Source organism: Syngnathus floridae, chromosome 19 (genome assembly GCF_059516105.1).
Source record: "Syngnathus floridae isolate MCC-2025c chromosome 19, RoL_Sflo_1.0, whole genome shotgun sequence".
NCBI lineage: Eukaryota > Metazoa > Chordata > Actinopteri > Syngnathiformes > Syngnathidae > Syngnathus > Syngnathus floridae.
Window position 1 is genome coordinate 8,184 of NC_142431.1, and position 9,265 is coordinate 17,448.

At 40.3% G+C, this 9,265-nt stretch overlaps 1 long non-coding RNA gene across 2 annotated transcripts; it reads right to left on the bottom strand.

Moving 5' to 3' along the window:
• Positions 1-991: 991 nt before the first annotated feature.
• On the bottom strand, positions 992-9,010 carry LOC148381234 (uncharacterized). Of its 2 annotated transcripts, none has more exons than XR_015854486.1 (5): positions 8,872-9,010; positions 6,864-6,959; positions 5,722-5,817; positions 4,689-4,784; positions 992-3,642 (listed from the first exon to the last, which is right to left on the bottom strand). It is a non-coding gene; the product is annotated as an uncharacterized LOC148381234 (long non-coding RNA). The 2 variants fall into 2 exon arrangements; XR_015854485.1 differs by lacking the exon at positions 8,872-9,010 and adding an exon at positions 7,357-8,030.
• Between the last annotated feature and the right edge of the window lie 255 nt (positions 9,011-9,265).

Consider the following 9,265-nt stretch of genomic DNA (forward strand, 5'->3'; position numbering starts at 1 on the left):
TGAGCCTAACACAAACCCTAACCCTAACCCTAACCCTAACCACAGCAAGAGCAAGCCTAACCCTAAGCCTCAGCACAGCAAAAGCCAGCCTGAGCCTAACACAAACCCTAACCCTAACCCTAACCCTAACCACAGCAAGAGCAAGCCTAACCCTAAGCCTCAGCACAGCAAAAGCCAGCCTGAGCCTAACACAAACCCTAACCCTAACCCTAACCACAGCAAGAGCAAGCCTAACCCTAAGCCTCAGCACAGCAAAAGCCAGCCTGAGCCTAACACAAACCCTAACCCTAACCCTAACCCTAACCACAGCAAGAGCAAGCCTAACCCTAAGCCTCAGCACAGCAAAAGCCAGCCTGAGCCTAACACAAACCCTAACCCTAACCCTAACCCTAACCACAGCAAGAGCAAGCCTAACCCTAAGCCTCAGCACAGCAAAAGCCAGCCTGAGCCTAACACAAACCCTAACCCTAACCCTAACCCTAACCACAGCAAGAGCAAGCCTAACCCTAAGCCTCAGCACAGCAAAAGCCAGCCTGAGCCTAACACAAACCCTAACCCTAACCCTAACCACAGCAAGAGCAAGCCTAACCCTAAGCCTCAGCACAGCAAAAGCCAGCCTGAGCCTAACACAAACCCTAACCCTAACCCTAACCCTAACCACAGCAAGAGCAAGCCTAACCCTAAGCCTCAGCACAGCAAAAGCCAGCCTGAGCCTAACACAAACCCTAACCCTAACCCTAACCACAGCAAGAGCAAGCCTAACCCTAAGCCTCAGCACAGCAAAAGCCAGCCTGAGCCTAACACAAACCCTAACCCTAACCCTAACCACAGCAAGAGCAAGCCTAACCCTAAGCCTCAGCACAGCAAAAGCCAGCCTGAGCCTAACACAAACCCTAACCCTAACCCTAACCCTAACCACAGCAAGAGCAAGCCTAACCCTAAGCCTCAGCACAGCAAAAGCCAGCCTGAGCCTAACACAAACCCTAACCCTAACCCTAACCCTAACCACAGCAAGAGCAAGCCTAACCCTAAGCCTCAGCACAGCAAAAGCCAGCCTGAGCCTAACACAAACCCTAACCCTAACCCTAACCCTAACCACAGCAAGAGCAAGCCTAACCCTAAGCCTCAGCACAGCAACCCTAACAAGAAACCTAACAAGAAACCTAACAAGAAACCTAACAAGAAACCTAACAAGACACCTAACCCTAACAACAAACCCTAACAACAACCTTAAGCACAGCAAGAGCAAGCCTAACCCTAAGCACAGCAAGAGCAACAAGAACCCTAACCAGCACATAAAACCTTAAGCACAAAGCACATAAAACCTTAAGCACAAAGCACATAAAACCTTAAGCACAGAGCACATAAAACCTTAAGCACAAAACACATAAAACCTTAAGCACAAAGCACATAAAACCTTAAGCACAAAGCACATAAAACCTTAAGCACAAAGCACATAAAACCTTAAGCACAAAGCACATAAAACCTTAAGCACAAAGCACATAAAGACCTAATCACATTAAACCCTAAGCACTAAGCACATTAAACCCTAAGCACTAAGCACATTAAACCCTAAGCACTAAGCACATTAAACCCTAAGCACATTAAACCAATAGCACATAGCACATTAAACCAATAGCACATAAAACCATTAGCACATAGCACATTAAACCATTAGCACATAGCACATTAAACCATTAGCACATAGCACATTAAACCATTACCACATAGCACATTAAACCATTAGCACATAGCACATTAAACCATTACCACATAAAACCAATAGCACATAGCACATTAAACCATTAGCACATAGCACATTAAACCATTAGCACATAGCACATTAAACCATTAGCACATTACACCAATAGCACATTACACCAATAGCACATTACACCAATAGCACATTAGACCATGAGCACATAGCACATTAGGCCATGAGCACATAGCACATCAAACCATGAGCACATAGCACATTAGGCCATGAGCACATAGCACATTAAACCATGAGCACATAGCACATTAGGCCATGAGCACATAGCACATTAAACCATGAGCACATAGCACATTAGGCCATGAGCACATAGCACATTCAACCATGAACACATAGCACATTAGGCCATGAGCACATAGCACATTAGGCCATGAGCACATAGCACATTAAACCATGAGCACATAGCACATAGACCATTAGCACCTAGAACAATTAGACCTTAAGCACCTAGCACAATTAGACCTTAGCACCCAACCACATTAGACCTCAGCACCAAACCACATTAGACCTTAGCACCAAACCACATTAGACCTTAACACCAAACCACAGTAGACCTTATCACCAAACCACGTTAGACCTTAGCACCAAACCACATTAGACCTTAGCACCTAACCACATTACCCACTAGCACCTAGCTTCTAGCACCTAACCTCTAGCCTCTAGCACCTAGACCTTAGCACCTAGACCTTAGCACCTAGACCTTAGCACCTAGACCTTAGCACCTAGACCTTAGCCTCTAGCACCTAGCCTCTAGCACCTAGCCTCTAGCACCTAACGAACCAAAAATATGACATCATAAAAAACAGAGTATGACATCACAAATGCAAAACATCATCCCACAAAAGACATCACATCACCCCACATGCTCTTATAAAATAACTTGGCCAATGCGTTTGTCTGTTTGATTTGCTGCAAATCCAAATTATACCTAAGGATGGTGACAAATCTCATTATACTTAATAGGACATATTAAAAACTCTTTTGAATAAGTTCATTAACTTAATTGTTAATTAAATCATTTTCATTATGATTTTGTATAAATACTAGGTACGTATAAACAGAAAATATACTACACAAAATGGGCAGTTTACTTGTTTGAAAAAGAGTGGGAAGTAAGACTTATTTCATTTATTTAAACGGAAGAAGTAAAACTTGTTTAATGGGAAAAATGGATTTGGTGGAATTCCAATTTTCAAAAATGAATGAATGAAGTCATTTCAATTATGATTTTGGATAAATATTAAGTATGAACACAAACACGACTGCAAAAAATGGCCAGTTTACTTGTTTAAAAAGGACTAGGAAGAAAAGACTTATTTCATTTATTTAAATGGGAAGAAGACTTATTTAGTTTGTTTAATATATGTTTGTTTCCGAGGCAAAATTGGATTTGCTGCAATTGCAAATTTCGACAAATTACGGTCCCAAATATTGACTTGAGACCTGATGGGACGTATTAATAGCTAATTTGATAGAAGTTGGTCATATGAGCAAGTGGAGTAACATGAGATCTATTCTCAATTACACAGCACACACAACTTTGGATCTTCTGAATGAATGAATGAATGAGTGAGTGGGTGAGTGAATGAATCTTATTTGTTCATTTAAATTATGACTGTATAAATACTAGGTATAAACACAATATGGCCAGTGTACTTGTTTGAAATGGTGTGGGAAGAAGTAATCTATCCAATTTAAGACAAATGTAGTTACCTCTAACAATGTGTTACTTTATCTATTGTTGTCTGTGACTTCCCATGAATAAAAAGGAGGGAAGGACTCACCGGAGACGTCTTCGCCAACATCAAACCGTTGGACTTTTATCCTTCTTACAGTGGAAAACATACAGCCAACCAACACCATGGAACCTAAAGGAATGGAAGAAAACTTTAACATTTGGCTTCAAGCAACATTCGCAGATGCAACACAATGTGACGTGCGGGCTTAGGGCTCGTTCGGGTTAAAGGTTGAGGGAGGGGCCCTCGTTTTAAACTACTTTTTTCAAAAGGAGTGGGAACAAGCAAGACTTATTTAATTTATTTAATGGCAATATGTAAGACTATTTTTCTTCCCTGGCAAAATTGGATTTGCTGCAATTGCCAATTTCAACAAAGTACAGTGCCAAATCTTGACTTGAGACCTGATAGGACGTATTAAACGCTTAGTTACATTGACAGGAGTTGGTAATAAGAGCGAGTGGACTAGCGGTGGTTGAATGGATGAATGAATGTTGAAAGTAATTTAAATTATGACTTTGTTTAAATACTAGGTATTAACAGAACATCTACTGCGCAAAATGGGCAGAGTTTACTTGTTTGAGAAGGGGTGTCTTATTTAAGACTACGATTTATTTAATCTGTTTGTTCCCAGGCAAAATTGGATGTGATGCAATTCCAAATTTCACCACATGATGGTGCCAAATTTTGACTTGAGCCCTGATAGGAGATATTAAACACTGGATTACTACTTTGGATCTTTTCTTATATTACTTTGCAACAACATACTTGGTAAGAGATTAGGCAGTATAATCACATATGTTAACTAGAGAGTGCCCACACTCAATTTACTTATGGTTATGTGTTACATTAATTACTGTTAGGCATCATTTGAGCAGTCTGACCAAATCTTTGAATAGAAGAATTTGTGATTTAAGAAATTACTTCTGTTCAGGGTAATCAGATTTGTATATAATTCTAATGGTCGTCTTTTGAAAACTATTCTGAATTACAACTTTGGATCTTTTCTCATATTACTTTGCAACAATATACTCGGTGACAGATTAGGCAGTATAATCGCATATGTTAACTTGAGAGTGCCCACACTCAATTTACTTATGGTTAAGTGTTAAATCAACTACTGTTAAACATGAAATAGGAGGTGTTTAACATAAATGGAGGAAGAAATGGGTACTCACCATTGTGGCTCCTGGTCAATGATGCGAGCCTCCAACTGATTTGTATATTCATTCTCCTGACGGTGGGAAACGTACAGCCAACCAACACCGAGGAACCTAAAGGAATGAAAGAAAACTTTAACATTTGGCCTCAACCAACATTCACAGATACAACACAATGTGACGTGCGGGGCTAGGGCTCGTTAGGGTTAAAGGTTGAGGGAAGGGCCCTTGTTTTCAACTACTTTTTCGAAAAGGAGTGCGAACAAGCAAGACTTATTTAATTTATTTAATGGCTTATTTAGTTTGTTTCATCTATTTTTGTTCCCAGGCAAAATAGGATTTGCTGCAATTGCAAATTTCAACAAAGTACGGTGCCAAATCTTGACTTGGGACCTGATAGGACGTATTAAACTCATTTAATGGGAAGAAGTAAAACTTATTTAGTTTATTTAATCTATTTTTGTTCCCTGGCAAAATTGGGAAGGATTGGCAAGAAGTAAGATTTATTTAATCTGTTTGTTCCCAGGCAAAATTGGATGTGCTGCAATTCCAAATTACACCACATGATGGTGCCAAATTTTGACTTGAGACCTGATAGGACATATTAAACACTTAGTTGAAGTGATACAAATTGATAATAATACCGAGGGGGGCAACATGAATGTTCTGAATTAGACATAGTTTGAATATGCTTTTGAATATTTTTTAGGTAAACACTTTTGCTTCACTTTGAGGAGTGTGATAATCTAACCAAATCTTTGAATTGAAGAATTTGTGATTTAACAAATAGCTTGTTATTATGGTCACGGTAATCACATTTGTATATAATTCTAATGGCCTTCTTTTGAAAAATATTCTGAATTACAACTTTGGATATTTTCTTATATTACTTTGCAACAATATACTTGGTGAGAGATTAGGCAGTATAATCGCATATGTTAACTTGAGCGTGCCCACACTCAATTTACTTATGGTTATGTGTTAAATCAATTACTGTTAAACATAAAATAGGAGGTGTTTAACATAAATGGAGGAAGAAATGGGTACTCACCATTGTAGCGACTGGTCAATGATGCGAGCCTCCAACTGATTTGTATATTCATTCTTCTGACGGTGGAAAACGTACAGCCGACCAACACTGTGAAACCTAATGGAATGAAAGAAAACTTTAACATTTGGCCTCAAGCAACATTCGCGGATACAACACAATGTGACGTGCGGGGTTAGGACTTGTTAGGGTTAAAGGTTGAGGGAAGGGCCCTCGTTTTAAACTACTTTTTTCAAAAGGAGTGGAAACAAGCAAGACTTATTTAATTTATTTAATGGGAACATGTAAGACTATTTTTCTTCCCTGGCAAAATTGGATTTGCTGCAATTGCAAATTTCAAAAAAGTATGGTGCCAAATCTTGACTTGAGACCTGATAGGACGTATTAAACGCTTAGTTAAATTGATAGGAGTTTGTAATAAGAGCGAGTGGACTAACGGTGGTTTAATGGATGGATGAATGTTCAAAGTATTTTAAATTATGACTTTGTTTAAATACTAGGTATTAACAGAACATCTACTGCGCAAAATGGGCAGAGTTTACTTGTTTGAGAAGGGGTGGTTTATTTAAGACTAAGATTTATTTAATCTGTTTGTTCCCAGGCAAAATTGGATGTGATGCAATTCCAAATTTCACCACATGATGGTGCCAAATTTTGACTTGAGCCCTGAGAGAACATATTAAACACTGGATTACTACTTCGGATCTTTTCTTATATTACTTTGCAACAACATACTCGGTAAGAGATTAGGCAGTATAATCACATATGTTAACTAGAGAGTGCCCACACTCAATTTACTTATGGTTATGTGTTACATTAATTACTGTTACGCATCATTTGAGCAGTCTGACCAAATCTTTGAATAGAAGAATTTGTGATTTAAGAAATTACTTGTGTTCAGGGTAATCAGATTTGTATATAATTCTAATGGTCGTCTTTTGAAAACTATTCTGAATTACAATCTTGGATTATTTCTTATATTACTTTGCAACAATATACTCAGTGACAGATTAGGCAGTATAATTACACATATTAAATTGAGAGTGCCAACACACAATTTACTTACGGTTATGTGTTAAATCAATTACTGTTAGACATGAAATAGGAGGTGTTTAACATAAATGGAGGAAGGAAGGGCTACTCACCATTGTAGCGCCTGGTCAATGATGCGAGCCTCCAACTGATGTGTATATTCATTCTTCTTACAGTGGAAAACATACAGCCAACAAACACCATGTAACCTAAAGGAATGAAATTAAACATTAACATTTACCCTCAAGACATTCAAAGATATAAGGCAACGCGACTACGTCGTGTTTGTATCCGCTGTCGCGCTAACGGCCATTTCGCGCCCACGGATTTGAATCTTGGCGGGAGTTTCCCTTACTGACTTCATTTCGACGGCACATTACTGCGACGTAATACCCGCTTATCTAAAACGGCAAAGTTAAAAGTAGAGTTAAATAAAGTTTTATTTTTAATCAACGCAATAATTTACAACCGTTGACCAGGGAGAATCGTCGAAATTCGGCGTCTATGGCTGGCAGCAGACGCCGAATTCGACGACGGCCCCCCCACTCACTCGCTTTTTCGAGACTACAATAGTACTTATTTTTAAACACAATGAGTTGTATTTACCGTATACGCTCTAGACGGTCCAGTTGAGAGCAGAAAATAAAGATATTTCTGTTGCTAATCGTCGTGTTTGTATCCGCTATCTCGCTCGCGTCCATTCGCAGCCATCCGCGGCCACGGATTTGAATTTTGGCGGAAGCCACGCCTACTGGCTTCATTACCGCGTAATACCCGCTTATCTAAAACGGCAAAGTTAAAAGTAGAGTTAAATAAAGTTTTTCTTTTTAAATCAACGCAATCATTTATAACCGTTGACCAGGAAGAATCGTCGAAATTCGGCGTTTGTGGCTGGCAGCAGACGCCGAGCTCGACGCCCGCCACACTCACTCGCTTTTCGGGGCTACAAAAGTACTTCTTTTTAAAAACAATGAGTTGTATTTACCGTATACGCTCTAGACGGTCCAGTTGAGAGCAGAAAATAAAGATATTTCTGTTGCTAATCGTCGTGTTTGTATCCGCTATCTCGCTCGCGTCCATTCGCAGCCATCCGCGGCCACGGATTTGAATTTTGGCGGAAGCCACGCCTACTGGCTTCATTACCGCGTAATACCCGCTTATCTAAAACGGCAAAGTTAAAAGTAGAGTTAAATAAAGTTTTTCTTTTTAAATCAACGCAATCATTTATAACCGTTGACCAGGAAGAATCGTCAAAATTCGGCGTTTGTGGCTGGCAGCAGACGCCGAGCTCGACGCCCGCCACACTCACTCGCTTTTCGGGGCTACAAAAGTACTTCTTTTTAAAAACAATGAGTTGTATTTACCGTATACGCTCTAGACGGTCCAGTTGAGAGCAGAAAATAAAGATATTTCTGTTGCTAATCGTCGTGTTTGTATCCGCTATCTCGCTCGCGTCCATTCGCAGCCATCCGCGGCCACGGATTTGAATTTTGGCGGAAGCCACGCCTACTGGCTTCATTACCGCGTAATACCCGCTTATCTAAAACGGCAAAGTTAAAAGTAGAGTTAAATAAAGTCTTTCTTTTTAAATCAACGCAATCATTTATAACCGTTGACCAGGAAGAATCGTCGAAATTCGGCGTTTGTGGCTGGCAGCAGACGCCGAGCTCGACGCCCGCCACACTCACTCGCTTTTCGGGGCTACAAAAGTACTTCTTTTAAAAACAATGAGTTGTATTTACCGTATACGCTCTACACGGTCCAGTTGCGAGCAGAAAATAAAGATATTTCTGTTGCTAATCGTCGTGTTTGTATCCGCTATCTCGCTCGCGTCCATTCGCAGCCATCCGCGGCCACGGATTTGAATTTTGGCGGAAGCCACGCCTACTGGCTTCATTACCGCGTAATACCCGCTTATCTAAAACGGCAAAGTTAAAAGTAGAGTTAAATAAAGTTTTTCTTTTTAAATCAACGCAATCATTTATAACCGTTGACCAGGAAGAATCGTCGAAATTCGGCGTTTGTGGCTGGCAGCAGACGCCGAGCTCGACGCCCACCACACTCACTCGCTTTTCGGGGCTACAAAAGTACTTCTTTTTAAAAACAATGAGTTCTATTTACCGTGTACGCTCTAGATGGTCCAGTTGCAAGCAGAAAATAAAAATATTTCTCTTGTTAGTCGTCGTTGAACCATCCGCTGTGTCTCGTTCGCTGCTATTGTTGAAAGCCGCGCCCACGGATTTGAATTTGGGCAGAAGTCCCGCCCATTAGCGTCATTTCTGCGTCACATGACTACAACGTGGCAGACGTCATATTGCAACCGCTGTTTTGTATAGTAGACTTACAATTATTATGCGTTGACATAATGGCGCACACAATAGATTTAAATCAATTAAATACGTCTTCTGCCCACTCCCATTTAAACAAGTTAACTCTGCCCACGGATTTTAATTTCAGCAGAAGTTCCGCCCAATGACGTCACGTCCGCATCACGTGACCGCGACGTAGCAACGTC